The sequence below is a fragment of the Ambystoma mexicanum genome, chromosome 8 (genome assembly GCF_040938575.1).
Source record: "Ambystoma mexicanum isolate Mex_15411 chromosome 8, UKY_AmexF1_1, whole genome shotgun sequence".
NCBI lineage: Eukaryota > Metazoa > Chordata > Amphibia > Caudata > Ambystomatidae > Ambystoma > Ambystoma mexicanum.
In genome coordinates, this window is record NC_090929.1 from 1,582,205,366 (window position 1) to 1,582,222,217 (window position 16,852).

The following is a 16,852-nucleotide window of genomic DNA, read 5'->3' on the forward strand; positions in this document are numbered from 1 at the left end:
ACGCTCTTTTGTTCCTTCTTAGTTCTATGAGTTCTTCATTAAACCAGGTGTTACTACACTTGGTTCTGGGTAGTTTGGATTTCAAAAGGGTAGCTTCATCAATGACTGTTTTTAAGCAGGTTTTGTAATAATGGGCAATGGTAGAGGGGTTGGAGGATGTAATGGGTTGATCTAGTATTAGTTTGATAATAATAGGGGTGAGTTTCTCTTGTGTGAGCTGGCATGAGTTTCTTACTAGTATTGGGATGGGTGGTGGTGATGGGGTTTCCTGCAGATCATTAGTCGATATATTGAATCGTATTAGGAGGTGATCAGACCACAAGGTGTTATTGATGCTTTCCAGAGTGACTGTGGTATTCAGAGTGAGTATCCAATCAAGGATTCTCCCTTTGATGTGGGTGGGTTCATTAACAATTTATGCAAACTGCATGTCTTGTAATGCAGTGTGGAAAGCTATGGCTTTAAGATCTTGGGGGTCATTGAATCCTATGTGTATGTCTCCTAAGAGTATACCTTTGGTTTTGGGTTTGAGTAGGGGAGTAATAAGTAATGGGATGTCTGTGTCTCGGTGATTGGCAAGACTAGATGCTCTGTAGAACACAATGAGGTTGATAGTAGTTTTGTGATCTGTGGTTAATTTAAAAGAAAGGAGCGTGTAGCCCTCTAGTTTCTCACTACTACTAATTCTGAGCTGAAGAGAGGCTTTAGCAATAATAGCTACTCTGCCTCCCACTTTGGCTTGTCGGTCAGATCTAAGTATAGTGTAACCAGACGGAATGTCTAGTGGCAATAGCGGACCTGAGGCTGGGTGAAGCCAAGTTTCGTTGAGTGCCATGAAGTCTAGCTTGTGTTCCAGGATGATGTCATGAACCTCCGCGGCATGCACACCTAGTGAGCGCACATTTAATAAAGCTCTTTAAATTGTTAGGGAGGTGTTGAGTGAGTCCGGTGGAAGTGATGGATTTACAGGGGGTACAGTGGCATACGACAATGGTTTAGATTGGAGGTGTACTGCTTTGATCAATGCTAACGATGAGGTAGGTTTTTGTGGTGTGATTATAGTGTGATTGGGTGTCTTGTAGATCATGGTACGGGCAGCGGTGGGGGGAATTGTATTAGGATTGCCAGATAGGGTTTGGGTCAGATGTGTGTGGGCGGACAGTCTGGATTTCCTGCTGGTTCCTGTGATGGGATGGGTGGATGAAAAGATGAAAAGATGTGGAGAGACGTTCTGGATCTTAGTCTATTCTGTCTCCCAAGGACTAGGCACGGGCAGTGGGTGAACTAAAGGAACCACAGCCTCCAGTAATGACTAGAGGTATTAGTGGAGTAAAGGGGGGTGTAAGCGGTGCTAAAATATTCTTTGGGCAGGGTCAGCAGTATTTATCATGATGTTTAACCCTATTTTTAAACTTAAAGGATTGTGGGTAGAAATGGTGTGGGACATGCTAGAGGGTAGTGTCTAGCGCAATAGATAAGTGTGAGGCCTTGGTCTTGGTAGATATATGCACCTCTGGAACATGGTAGGGTGCAATATGAGCCAATGTACTATGGTGGGAGGGTGTCATACTGGAGTGTGTTGTGGACCGATGAATTGGAGTTTGGGCAGCACATAGAGCATTGCATTGTTGAGTGCATAATGACACGGCATAATTTGTAAGAGGCTGGTCAAAAAGGTTCAAAGCGGTATGATGACGCTAGGAGTTGTAATAGTGCCAAAAATAGGTATGCTGAGCTAGGTATTTTACCCAGCTAGATTTTACTGGGTATTTTACTGGGTATAGCAGGAAACAGGTCGGCACATGCAGGCGTTATTTCTTGAGGCTAGGGTACACAGAATTAAGGATATTTGCAATATGGAGATGCTGGTTAGTGCATATACTGTGCTTGGGAGCATCTAGCAATGGGCACAGAGGCAGGATTGTGAGGTGCGCGAGAGCTGTATGCGAGTAAAGTATTGGGTAGATAAACAGATAGAGGGGTGCTGGTAGGGAACACTTTGTGTGTGACAGTAATATGTTATTGAGCTATGTTGGTGAGATATGTGACCAGGTTACCCTGCTGGAGGTGAAATGCAATATGAAGTAGGCAAATACATACGAATTATACATCAGGATCCAATAGGGAGCTTGAATGGTATTGATAACTAGTAATTAGAGGCTGTGACTGCATTGACAATGAGTGCGCATTATCGTCGATGAGATAGTAACAGCGGGTAACATTCAAATTGCAGATTTGTCACAGTAAACATTAGGGTAATGGAACATTTAGTCAAGAAGTGTGCTTACCCTGCGTGTCAGTAAACAAATCATCAATAGTGAGAGTCCTTTAAACAATAACATCTTTCGGAGGGTGTTCGGGTAGGCAAACTTATTCCAGGCGCATGACTGGATAGACGGGAGGGGGTCCCGGTGGGCAGAGTTGCACGCCCCGCGGCCGGAACAGGCATCGACAGGCGAGGGCCCTTTGAGGCAGGCTTTAGGAGTAGAGGGCTGGCTATTGCCTTCCGGTTCCTCCTAGGGCTGGATGAAGGTTACTCCGGCTAATCGGTTCGAGCTCAGATTTTGTCTGGTTGCTAGGCAACAGACAATAAAATATACGTCGGCGGCCATCTTAAGTGCTCCTGCATGTGGAATCGACAGCAGTGAAGCAAATAAAATAAGTGTAGCACAAAGCAGATTAGGAACTGGGCTCCACGGCACAATACACAGGGTGTAGGGTGGTACTAAGTGGGCATACGCCGTGCACTTTACCCTGCAGCAACGGATTGGAGGGATCGACGGATCCGATGGTGGCTGGCGGAATTCTGCCACGCTTCTCCTAAATACGCAGGCTGGATGGGGAGGGGCCTCCTGACCTCTTCCCAGGTCCGAGCTAAGGTGCAATCTGAGCCTACAAGTTGTTCAAGATACAACATTGAATCATTGAGCTGGACTGCCTAACAAACATGACATATGGGTCTCATCATCATTGAAAGGGCCACCTAAGCTTTTTCAACAAAAACAGTCTAGAAGTCATATAATCCTTCAACCCCTTATTTATTAAGCCAATCCCCTTACACAAATGTCATCCTTAACCCTGCTCTTACAATTATAAGCCTAAAACAAGATTATTGTCTGAAAAACAGGTTGTGGTTTTCGGGTGCTCTGCCACATAGGTGTTTGCCCTGAATAACCAAAAAATAAAGAAAGTATGCAAGTCATTCCATACCATTCCCACTCAGCATACAGTTAAACAGCTGAGTTGGGTATCTCCAACCTGTTTTATTTTAGATATGTGGTGTATTTTATTTTCCATGTGTTAATAGCCCTGCAAAAATATTGCCATACAAGAATGGCGCAATATTTCTGCAGCGATATTAACCCATTGAACTTGCGGGGGACACACCCGCAACCCCCATATGTTTTCTAAGAGAGCGGGGGACACGCCCGCAACCTCTGCTCCCATTCACCCCATAAATTGTCCCCATAAATAATGTTGCCTATGCCGTTTCCTGGTGGACCGTACATATGGTGACATTATTTATGGGGATAATATTACCTGATAGTGGCCCTCATTACGACCCTGGCGGAAATCGCGGTGCAAAATGCACCTTGGAGCACGGCGGAAAGCTGCCGATACCGCCATGGGGGTTGGCGGATTTTCCGCCCCATTCCGACCTTGGCGGGGCGGTAAATCCCCAATCCCCATTTTACCCTTCCCCATTCCCATTTTTGCCCCATAGGGTATAATGGGAGTGGGGAAGGCGTTAATTACGCCACCGTAAAGTACGGTGGCGTAATTAACAACAAGGTCCCGTAGCGCCATGGATTTCTCCGCCCGGAAAAACCAGGCGGAGAAAGGCTCCATGGCGCTACAGGAACTCGTAGTAGGGCGGACGGGTCCGCCACGAATACCGCTGGCGTAAACCCACTCCGCCAGGGTCGTAATGAGGGCCAGTGTATTTTAATGGTTATCTGAACACCCCATGTGATACAATTATAACTCTGGGCCTCATTACGACCCAGGCGGTAAGTTACCGCCTGGGCCGTGACTTTACCACCATGGCGTAAACTACGTTTACGCCATGGTGGTTGGCGGACTTACCGCCCCATTCCGAGGTTGGCGAGGCGGTAAGTCCCCAATCCCCATTTACCCTTCCCCATTCCCATTTTTGCCCCATAGGGCATAATAGGAGTGGGGAAGGCGTTAATTACGCCACCGTAAATTACGGTGGCGTAATTAACTCCATGGTCCCTTAGCGCCATGGATTTTAACACCTGCTAAAAGCAGTTGTTAAAAGCGCCATGGCGCTAAGGGACCTTGTACTCAGGCGGTAAGGGTCGGCGCTGTTAACGCTGCCGTAAACCCCTTACCGCACGGGTCGTAATGAGGCTCTCTCTCTGTTAGGTGGCACCACAATCATTACTGAATAAATTAATACAATAGATTTCAGAAGTCACCAGAACCACACCCAGTGACTTTTATTTTGTGCCCGAGAACAGGGTAACTACAAACTTAACTTTGCTGTCTTATTTTATGATTCATGATATACCTTACATGATACACTTGTGTATTCTAATCCATAATTTCATCACCTGCAATATGATTTTAGAATATAAAGCACACCCTAAACACTCACACCTGAGAGAAAACAATCTGCTAGGGAAGAAAGGCCCAAGTCAATCTTGTAAGGATAACAAGTTTTAATCTCACACGAGATGAGACCAACAGCAAAGAACCCTGCTGCTAAGAACGTTCTGCCAAAGATAGGAACAAGCAGAAACTTTTGAAGGTACACAGCGTCATAATGACGCAACAACATAAAGTAAAAACCTGTGCGGCTGATTAGATGGACCCTATACATGTTTCACCTTTACCTTTAGGGGATGCTGGTCTATTGGTCCCAGCCCAGTCGATCTATCTTCCATCACTTTGGTGCTGCAGGGCTCTTCTTCTTCTCACATCGAAGGTTAGAAAACAAATTAATTATACTCCTACCATGCACCTGTTTTATAACTCATACTGTGTACTTGACAGGCCTTAAGACAGGCACAAAGGAGGTTCCGGGGCACTCTAAGCTTCACCCACACATTTCACTCACTCCCCTCTGTGTCATCTGGCTCCAAGGCCTCCATCCTCATTTTGAACTATAATTTATCCCTCCCAGCACCTCTTGATACAAATCACACGTCTGTTACTTAACGATGTGCCCTGTTCATCCTCTTTGAACATTTCAGGACTTGTTATTTAAGGGTTGGTGGTCAAAGGGAACCTGGTGCCATGGAATTCAGGGATCTGAAAGTTTAGTCAGTTATATGGGCTATAACTCGTGGTCACCTGGGGATGGGCCGGGTCATGCTTCGGCCAATGTGAGATAGCATGAACACAAGGCACTGGTCTGTGATTGCGGCCTTGTAGGGCACGTTCCTCTTGAACATCTTTGCAACCCTATTAGAACAATGAATAGGCGTTGTAGCGGTGGGGGTGTAGGCTGTCCTCATGGGAGCTCAGGCATAGCATGGGATTTCTCTTGTCTCCATTTTTGGACCCAGTGCATGCAATTCCACATTTACCATGAAGGCCTTCTCTTCTACCTATGGATACTAATATCTACGCAAAATAGCAATGCTGCTTGTGCCTTATTCTGTACCATGTGGATAAACTATATTTGGTTATACTGGAGTAGGGTCCTGTTAAACTGGGAAGTGTGCCTTCTCACTGTCCCTCTTCTGCCCTGGCCCATTATAGTGCTTCAAATGCATTTCACCTTACACTAAAGCGCCTGGGGGTTGGGAAGGGGCTGCCCCCTTCCCAACAAATATACATTATAAAATATTAGACTCAATAGACTATTATTAAGAAGACAATATAAACAACATGGGTCAAGATGGCTGTACTATTCAGTATGAGATTGTCCCTTTACCATGTCTACTCTCTTGACATTGTGATAACTATAAAAATGACGCTTCATATTTATTCTGGATCTTGTTCCATTAAATAACTAAAAAATACACCATGTAATTAAATTCATAATTTGCATCATCTTGCAGGGTGACCTTTTGCAAAACTTTCAAAAAAAACTCTAGAACTCTAGACTATATGTGAGATTCCTATTATAACAATGTAAACCACAAAGGCCACAATGGTTACAATAAACAGGTTCTATGTGAAAATCTCACCAGGAAAGGGTCACCAGGAATAGGTTGAATATGTTCTAGGACTGGTATTATTTACTATTTTAAACTTAATTTCTAGAAGATTTTGGGGAATGTGCTTGATTTCCTGCAGGGTGCAAATTTGGTTAATTGTCACCCCTGACAATCTTTTAATTTGTGGGGTACATTTACCAACTCAGCAAAATTCCCCTTCATCAGCAATCTGCAATTCAGCAGTACCAGGAGAATGGCTGCGCTGGCTCCTTTGAGCACCATTGCCTCGCATCAAAACTGCATTGTGCGGCTACAAAAATAATGGCTGCGCCATCTTTGCCAAGCACATATGGGGCAAGAGGGAACATGGAACACCCGTGAAAGGCTTCCAGTGTTTTCCTTATGTGCACCCAAGACAAGGAAAAGAATTGAAAAACAATGCTGCTCTGCTGCTAGTTCAAAGTTTCCCATTGAAAAAGGAAATATTTTATATTTAAAATGACTGCGCCCGGATGCTTTTTCCACCGTTTTCAACAGTACACAGTTTTGTTCAGTGAGACCCAGCTATGTCCATCCATATTCAGGTTGTGCTTCAGGAAGAGGGGGCATTTCTCAATGAATGGCAGGCTGTGCCAGGCAAGATCTTTGAAATAACAAAGAAACTTCACTCAGCCATACAGAAAACGCTTGACTTTTGGCAACAAAATATCATAGCTAAACTTTTCAAAAGAAGCCCTATATCTATATGTGCTTATGTCAGTTTCAGTGGACCTTTGCCTTGAACAGATTTCTGTATATGAGAAATTGGCTACGGCTGCAAATAATGTTTAGACTCTAGATGTAAGAGAAATCCCAATTACAAGTGACAGCAAAAGGAAGATTCACCAGTGTAAAAATGGTTGCTTTTTACAAACAAGGAAATGTCTGAATGTAAATTGTGGAATTAAGGCACTGTCTTTGCACAGAATGTGATGGGGTTTTTGTTTAAAAACATATGAAGGATATTTAAGTCCCACAGTTTGCTTTCTGGTTAAATAAATAAATAAATACGTGTGCTGAAGCCACAGAACAGGTTTTCCTGGCCTGGTTTCAAAGAATAATTGCTTCCTAGTAGCGAGACCAGCCTTCCCCCCAAGGGGACCAGAATCTGGAAACCATGAATAGACCAAGCAAGGGGGAGATTCTAACATGCTCATCAGACTTTGTGGCAGTGTTTCAGCTTAGTACAATGGATTTCCAGGACACTTAGGTGTGACTTTGTGAACAGCACCGCCCCTCAAATTCAACTGGGGAGCCTCAAAGCCAACACCAGAGCAACCTTGGAAGTTATGCCCTTATTTGGGAGACAATGCTGGCCATTTGGTGCAAAAGACTGTTTTGAATTGATAAACTTTAACTGGCCGATTCATGGAATTAATGTGCCCCGAAAATTTCGGCACAAGTGTGCGAAAATGTGCGATTCGCAGTGAAAGAGCGAAAATCGCAGTGCAAGTGCGAATATCGCAGGGAAACCAGCGCACATCTATTCATGGAAGTTCGTGCATGAGTAAAATCAGGGATGTGCGCTGAAAAAGTGCGCGGCACACGCCGGTGCACAGGTCATCTAACGGCATGCGCTAAGGCCACAGCGAAAGCGCACATAGCGCAGCGCACATAACAAAAGTAGGCGGAACACAGGGTGTAACACTCGGAATGGGGAACAACTCATGAAAATGTGGGCGTCACGGGGAAAGTACAGGAGGCAAGTGCGCGGAACGCCAACACGCTCGCCTACAACACGTATTCATGGAATCGAATAGGGCAAACCAGCGCACGGGCAAAGACGCGCACTGACCCAAACCAGTCCGCCACACGAAGGCAAGCGGTAGCGTCCCTGCGCTGGAAAAAAATGTGCGCCAAAATGTGCGCTAACAAAAAGCACGAATATATAGCTCTGATGAATGTCTCATACTGTGGCCCCCTAGGACAAATGACGTGCAAAGGGGTACGTGACAAACAGAGACACCCGCTGTGTGAATAATTAGCATGTGCTTGTATTTTGTTTGTGTGTGGGAAGTTTTACACGCAATCCGGCCTGGGGGAGCGGGGTATGTGTATTTCAGGAGTGCGCGTGAAGTTCTACACGCGATCGTGCCTGGGGGAGTGGGATATGTGTATTCCAGGGGTTCGTGGGAAGTTTCAAACCTGGTAGGCCCTGTGAGAGTGGGGTGTGTGTATTCCTGGGGTTCGCGTGAAGTTGCACACGCAATTGGCCTGGGTACGTGTGAATCTCGAGTTCACGGGAAGTCTCACACATGATAGGCCCTGTGCGAGTGGGGTGCGTGTATTCCTGGGGTTCCCGTGAAGTTTCACACGTGATTGGGCTGGGTACGTGTAAATCTGGGGTGCACGGGAAGTTTCACACGTGATTGGCCTTGGTCGAGCGGGGTACGTGTATTTCGGGGGTACGCGGGAATTATCACACGCGACAGGCCCTGTGCGAGTGGGGTACGTGCATATCTGGGGTGAAGGGGAGTCCTACACGTGAATTGGCAGTGTGGATCCTACCAGGTGTTCCCTCTACATCCTACACGGCCCCTGCAGGCAGCCCACACCACAGGGGACTTCATGTCCCGCAGGCAGCCCATCCACCATGGGCATGCCCCCCAGGCAAGCCACATGTCAGCTTGCACTACTAATCACCAATGCATGGCCCCTTCCACCCCCACATCCCAGCAGTGCAGGGCACCTGCCATCAGGCCCCCACTCATGTCCCATGTTAGGGAGAATTCTCTGTTTAGACTGAATTTCCTAACCTAGTGAGTCCCACAGCAGCTTTGCTGGATTTCTGGAGTTAGTTTTTTTCCATCCTGCCAAGAGTGAGACTCTTTTTTCCCACTCTTGGACATGAATGTGGTTAATTCCTTTGAATGTCAATGTGTTCTATGGGCTATGGGGTCTTTCACTCTATAGGGTCTCATATGTTTTGCTATGTGTGTTAGACCGCACCCTCCGTGCCGTAACACTGGGGTGTCCTAGAGGATCCCCACCATAGACTCCATACCCTGGGACTGATTACTGTCTCCCAGGGCATGTAAAGTCACCATTGGCTTTACTAGACCTAAATTTACTAACAGAACTAGTACAAACCATCCTATTGTGGACATACTGGTAGGGGTAATTCGATTACCCCTGGGTCTGTTGTTCGAGGGGGCACTGTCCCGTCCCCCCTCGTCAAGTTTTGGCTGGTGGCAGTGGAAACTACTTGTTATATTCGACCCCGAATATGATTCTATGGGATGTTTCCCATTGTTGGGGACTAATACTTTTTCCCGTTAGTTTCTAACATACCTCCGGGTTATTTGTCTTAAATAAATCTACCGGTTGGTATTTTCTGCCAGAACTCGGTTTTTAAAATGGCGTCTGTGTTCGCCTCTGTAACTCCGAACCAAAGGTTGAGACCTTTGTTCCACTTTTGGCGGGCTTCTGCACAGAAGCCCTCCAAAGTGGTGCCATTCTGTCTGGGTACCACAGGTGGTGTGGGAGGGGGTTTAGGCACCCTGGACTGAGTTGCCTTGCCAACTCAAGTCGCACTCTGGTGTGATTGGCCCAAGTGGTGAGCCACCCCGCTCACCACTTAGCATGTTTTGATTGACAGCTAGGCTGAATGAATGGGGGTTTTCTGCATAAAAGCAGGGCTTTTGGGACTGGATCTTCAGAAGTCGCCACAGGACCTAAGAATCCGACGAGGGTAAAGCTGAGCCGACCTGCAACGACGACACCTCCGGTGGAGCCCTCCTGAGCCGACTCACCACTTCCCAACGACAGAGGAGATCTCCCGGCCGGAGAGTCTTCTTCCCCTGACTGGTGGGAACAACCAGTCCCCCTTTGCTTTTTCTTCGCTTCCAGGACGTAGTGGTCGGATTCCCCCGGCAACCGGATAGCCACTAACTACTGTATCGCGACCAAAAGGTGATGCCTTGTGACAGAGCACTCCGCGGCTGGTCTCTTCCCTCGTGGTGCGATCTTCAACTTTCCTTCGACGACGAGAGCATGTCATCTCTTGGCAAAGCCCCGACTTACATCCACCACCAGGAACAACTGCCCCCGCCGCAGCTGTCTCTCCACATACAAGGTATACAAGGTACCGTGTCTGCCTGGCTTCCCTTGTGACGGTTAGCGTGAGGTGTCTTAATCCTTGCCTCTCCATTGGGTCGCCTCCAAGCCTTCTTAACTTTCTGTTCTGAACTGGCCCAGTCTTTCTGTGACAATTTGCGACAAAGACTCGAAGTGCATTTCCACTGTGATACTTTTTTTTGGAACATAGCGCCTTGCCTCTCTCCGAGTGGGCCTGGCCTCTGAACTTTGTGATCTACAGTAGACCCTGCCTTACTTGCCTTGCATTGTTTCGTAAAAGTGTTGGTACCCAGTTGGTTTCATACCCTGCCTTTTCTCTCCCGTCTAACGAATATTAGAGTGCCATCTAGGTTAAAGCATTCACCTCTGTCTGCAAATAAGTGGTGCCGGTGAACCTAGACTTGTCGACATATTGTTAGAGGATTGAGATACGTATAGTAATTGTAATTGAAGTTGTTTGCCGTATTAGTGCCAGTGTGTTTTTCATAGATGTGTTGTTATAAATAAATACCTATATATATTTACACCCAAGCTCTGTTCCGTGTCTGCTTGTTCTACTGTGTAAATTGCCCTATTTTGTATACTCCACATACTGCCTAACTTTTCTTGAGAGAAGTCTGACTGCTCAGCCACAGCTACCAGGTGAATCTGTGTGGTACAGACAGCTACCAAGTGGGTTTACTGCCAAACACCTGTAGGCCTAAATCTTTTGCAGTGGTCCCCGAGGGAACTGCACAGGTTTCCGCTTAACATCCCGCTCATGTCCCCTTGCACCCCCACCCCCCAGCAGTGCAGGGCACCTGCCAGCAGGCCCCCACTCATGTCCCACTCATGTCCCCTTGCACCCCCACCCACCAGCAGTGCAGGGCACCTGCCAGCAGGCCCCCACTCATGTCCCCTTGCACCCCCACCCCCCTGCAGGGCACCTGCCAGCAGGCCACCACTCATGTCCCACTCATGTCCCCTTGCACCCCCACCCCCAGCAGTGCAGGGCACCTGCCAGCAGGCCCCCACACATGTCCCACTGCACCCCCACCCCCCAGCAGTGCAGGGCACCTGCCAGCAGGCCCCCACTCATGTCCCCTTGAGCACCCACCCCCCAGCAGTGTGGGGCACCTGACAGCAGGCCCCCACTCATGTCCCCTTGCACACCCACCCCCCAGCAGTGCGGGGCACCTGCCAGCAGGCCCCCACTCATGTCCCCTTGCACCCCCACCACCCAGCCGTGCAGGGCACCTGCCAGCAGGCCCCCACTCATGTCCCACTCATGTCCCCTTGCACCCCCACCCCCAGCAGTGCAGGGCACCTGCCAGCAGGCCCCCACTCATGTCCCCCTGCACCCCCACCCCCCAGCAGTGCGGGGCACCTGCCAGCAGGCCCCCACTCATGTTCCCCCCACATCCCCACCCCCCAGCAGTGCAGGGCACCTGCCAGTAGGCCCCCACTCATGTCCCCTTACACACCCACCCCCCAGCAGTGCGGGGCACCTGCCAGCAGGCCCCCACTCATGTCCCCTTGCACACCCAACCCCCAGCAGTGCGGGGCAGCTGCCAGCAGGCCCCTACTCATGTCCCCTTGCACACCCACCCCCCAGCCGTGCGGGGCACCTGCCAGCAGGCCCCCACTCATGTCCCCCTGCACCCACACCCCCAGCAGTGCAGGACACCTGCCAGCAGGCCCCCACTCATGTCCCCTTGCACACCCACCCCCAGCAGTGCGGGTCACCTGCCAACAGGCCCCCACTCATGTCCCCTTGCACACCCACCCCCCAGCAGTGTGGGGCACCTGCCAGCAGGCTCCCACTCATGTCCCCTTGCACACCCACCCCCAGCAATGCGGGGCACCTGCAAGCAGGCCCCCACTCATGTCCCCTTGCACCCCTACCCCCCAGCAGTGCAGTGCACCTGCCAGCAGACCCCCACTCATGTCCCCTTGCACCCCCACCACCCAGCAGTGCAGGGCACCTGCCAGCAGGCCCCCACTCATGTCCCCCTGCACCACCACCCCCCAGCAGTGCGGGGCACCTGCCAGCAGGCCCCCACTCATGTCCCCTTGTACACCCACCCCCCAGCAGTGCGGGGCACCTGCCAGCAGGCCACCACTCATGTCCCCTTGCACCCCCACCCCCCAGCAGTGCGGGGCACCTGCCAGCAGGCCCCCACTCATGTCCCCCCGCACACCCACCCCCCAGCACTGCGGGGCACCTGCCAGCAGGCCCCCACTCATGTCCCCTTGCACCCCCAGCAGTGCAGGGCACCTGCCAGCAGGCCCCCCCTCATGTCCCCTTGCACACCCACCCCCCAGCAGTGCGGGGCACCTGCAAGCAGGCCACCACTCATGTTCCCTTGCACCCCCACCCCCCAGCAGTGCGGGGCACCTGCCAGCAGACCCCCACTCATGTCCCCTTGCACACCCACCCCCCAGCAGTGCGGGGCATCTGCCAGCAGGCCCCCACTCATGTCCCCTTGAGCACCCATCCCCCAGCAGTGTGGGGCACCTGCCAGCAGGCCCCCACTCATGTCCCCTTGCACACCCACCCCCCAGCAGTGCGGGGCACCTGCCAGCAGGCCCCCACTCATGTCCCCTTGCACCCCCACCACCCAGCCGTGCAGGGCACCTGCCAGCAGGCCCCCACTCATGTCCCACTCATGTCCCCTTGCACCCCCACCCCCAGCAGTGCAGGGCACCTGCCAGCAGGCCCCCACTCATGTCCTCCTGCACCCCCACCCCCCAGCAGTGCGGGGCACCTGCCAGCAGTCCCCCACTCATGTTCCCCCCACATCCCCACCCCCGAGCAGTGCAGGGCACCTGCCAGTAGGCCCCCACTCATGTCCCCTTACACACCCACCCCCCAGCAGTGCGGGGCACCTGCCAGCAGGCCCCCACTCATGTCCCCTTGCACACCCACCCCCCAGCAGTGCGGGGCAGCTGCCAGCAGGCCCCTACTCATGTCCCCTTGCACACCCACCCCCCAGCCGTGCGGGGCACCTGCCAGCAGGCCCCCACTCATGTCCCCCTGCACCCCCACCCCCAGCAGTGCAGGACACCTGCCAGCAGGCCCCCACTCATGTCCCCTTGCACACCCACCCCCAGCAGTGCGGGTCACCTGCCAGCAGGCCCCCACTCATGTCCCCTTGCACACCCACCCCCCAGCAGTGTGGGGCACCTGCCAGCAGGCTCCCACTCATGTCCCCTTGCACACCCACCCCCCAGCAATGCGGGGCACCTGCCAGCAGGACCCCACTCATGTCCCCTTGCACCCCTACCCCCCAGCAGTGCAGTGCACCTGCCAGCAGACCCCCACTCATGTCCCCTTGCACCCCCACCCCCCAGCAGTGCAGGGGACCTGCCAGCAGGCCCCCACTCATGTCCCCCTGCACCACCACCCCCCAGCAGTGCGGGGCACCTGCCAGCAGGCCCCCACTCATGTCCCCTTGTACACCCACCCCCCAGCAGTGCGGGGCACCTGCCAGCAGGCCACCACTCATGTCCCCTTGCACCCCCACCCCCCAGCAGTGTGGGGCACCTGCCAGCAGGCCCCCACTCATGTCCCCCCGCACACCCACCCCCCAGCACTGCGGGGCACCTGCCAGCAGGCCCCCACTCATGTCCCCTTGCACCCCCAGCAGTGCAGGGCACCTGCCAGCAGGCCCCCCTCATGTCCCCTTGCACACCCACCCCCCAGCAGTGCGGGGCACCTACAAGCAGGCCACCACTCATGTTCCCTTGCACCCCCACCCCCCAGCAGTGCGGGGCACCTGTCAGCAGGCCCCCACTCATGTCCCCTTGCACACCCACCCCCCAGCAGTGCGGGGCATCTGCCAGCAGGCTCCCACTCATGTCCCCTTACACACCCACCCTCCAGCAGTGCGGGGCACCTGCCAGCAGGCCCCCACTCATGTCCCCTTGCACCTCCAACACCCAGCAGTGCAGGGCACCTGCCAGCAGGCCCCCACTCATGTCCCACTCATGTCCCCTTGCACCCCCACCCCCAGCAGTGCGGGGCAGCTGCCAGCAGGCCCCTACTCATGTCCCCTTGCACACCCACCCCCCAGCCGTGCGGGGCACCTGCCAGCAGGCCCCCACTCATGTCCCCCTGCACCCCCACCCCCAGCAGTGCAGTACACCTGCCAGAAGGCCCCCACTCATGTCCCCTTGCACACCCACCCCCAGCAGTGCAGGGCACCTGCCAGCAGGCCCCCACTCATGTCCCCTTGCACACCCACCCCCCAGCAGTGTGGGGCACCTGCCAGCAGGCTCCCACTCATGTCCCCTTGCACACCCACCCCCCAGCAATACGGGGCACCTGCCAGCAGGCCCCCACTCATGTCCCCTTGCACCCCCACCCCCCAGCAGTGCAGTGCACCTGCCAGCAGACCCCCACTCATGTCCCACTCATGTCCTCTTGCACCCCCAACCCCCAGCAGTGCATGGCACCTGCCAGCAGGCCCCCACTCATGTCCCCCTGCACCACCACCCCCCAGCAGTGCGGGGCACCTGCCAGCAGGCCCCCACTCAAGTCCCCTTGCACACCCACCCCCCAGCAGTGCGGGGCACCTGCCAGCAGGCAACCACTCATGTCCCCTTGCACCCCCACCCCCCAGCAGTGCGGGGCACCTGCCAGCAGGCCCCCACTCATGTCCGCCCGCACACCCACCCCCCAGCAGTGCGGGGCACCTGCCAGCAGGCCCCCACTCATGTCCCCTTGCACCCCCAGCAGTGCAGGGCACCTGCCAGCAGGCCCCCACTCATGTCCCCTTGCACACCCACCCCCCAGCAGTGCGGTGCACCTGCCAGCAGGCCACCACTCATGTTCCCTTGCACACCCACCCCCCAGCAGTGCGGGGCACCTGCCAGCAGGCCCCCACTCATGTCCCCTTGCACACCCACCCCCCAGCAGTGCGGGGCATCTGCCAGCAGGCTCCCACTCATGTCCCCTTACACACCCACCCCCCAGCAGTGCGGGGCACCTGCCAGCAGGCCCCCACTCATGTCCCCGTGCACCCCCAACCCCCAGCAGTGCAGGGCACCTGCCAGCAGGCCCCCACTCATGTCCCACTCATGTCCCCTTGCACCCCCACCCCCCTGCAGTGCAGGGCACCTGCCAGCAGGCCCCCTCTCATGTCCCCCCACACACCCACCCCCCAGCAGTGTGGGACACCTGCCAGCAGGCCCCCACTCATGTCCCCCTGCACCCCCACCCCCAGCAGTGCAGGACACCTGCCAGCAGGCCCCCACTCATGTCCCCTTGCACACCCACCCCCAGCAGTGCGGGTCACCTGCCAGCAGGCCCCCACTCATGTCCCCTTGCACACCCACCCCCCAGCAGTGTGGGGCACCTGCCAGCAGGCTCCCACTCATGTCCCCTTGCACACCCACCCCCCAGCAATGCGGGGCACCTGCCTGCAGGACCCCACTCATGTCCCCTTGCACCCCTACCCCCCAGCAGTGCAGTGCACCTGCCAGCAGACCCCCACTCATGTCCCCTTGCACCCCCACCCCCCAGCAGTGCAGGGGACCTGCCAGCAGGCCCCCACTCATGTCCCCCTGCACCACCACCCCCCAGCAGTGCGGGGCACCTGCCAGCAGGCCCCCACTCATGTCCCCTTGTACACCCACCCCCCAGCAGTGCGGGGCACCTGCCAGCAGGCCACCACTCATGTCCCCTTGCACCCCCACCCCCCAGCAGTGTGGGGCACCTGCCAGCAGGCCCCCACTCATGTCCCCCCGCACACCCACCCCCCAGCACTGCGGGGCACCTGCCAGCAGGCCCCCACTCATGTCCCCTTGCACCCCCAGCAGTGCAGGGCACCTGCCAGCAGGCCCCCCCTCATGTCCCCTTGCACACCCACCCCCCAGCAGTGCGGGGCACCTACAAGCAGGCCACCACTCATGTTCCCTTGCACCCCCACCCCCCAGCAGTGCGGGGCACCTGTCAGCAGGCCCCCACTCATGTCCCCTTGCACACCCACCCCCCAGCAGTGCGGGGCATCTGCCAGCAGGCTCCCACTCATGTCCCCTTACACACCCACCCTCCAGCAGTGCGGGGCACCTGCCAGCAGGCCCCCACTCATGTCCCCTTGCACCCCCAACACCCAGCAGTGCAGGGCACCTGCCAGCAGGCCCCCACTCATGTCCCACTCATGTCCCCTTGCACCCCCACCCCCAGCAGTGCGGGGCAGCTGCCAGCAGGCCCCTACTCATGTCCCCTTGCACACCCACCCCCCAGCCGTGCGGGGCACCTGCCAGCAGGCCCCCACTCATGTCCCCCTGCACCCCCACCCCCAGCAGTGCAGTACACCTGCCAGAAGGCCCCCACTCATGTCCCCTTGCACACCCACCCCCAGCAGTGCAGGGCACCTGCCAGCAGGCCCCCACTCATGTCCCCTTGCACACCCACCCCCCAGCAGTGTGGGGCACCTGCCAGCAGGCTCCCACTCATGTCCCCTTGCACACCCACCCCCCAGCAATACGGGGCACCTGCCAGCAGGCCCCCACTCATGTCCCCTTGCACCCCCACCCCCCAGCAGTGCAGTGCACCTGCCAGCAGACCCCCACTCATGTCCCACTCATGTCCCCTTGCACCCCCAACCCCCAGCAGTGCA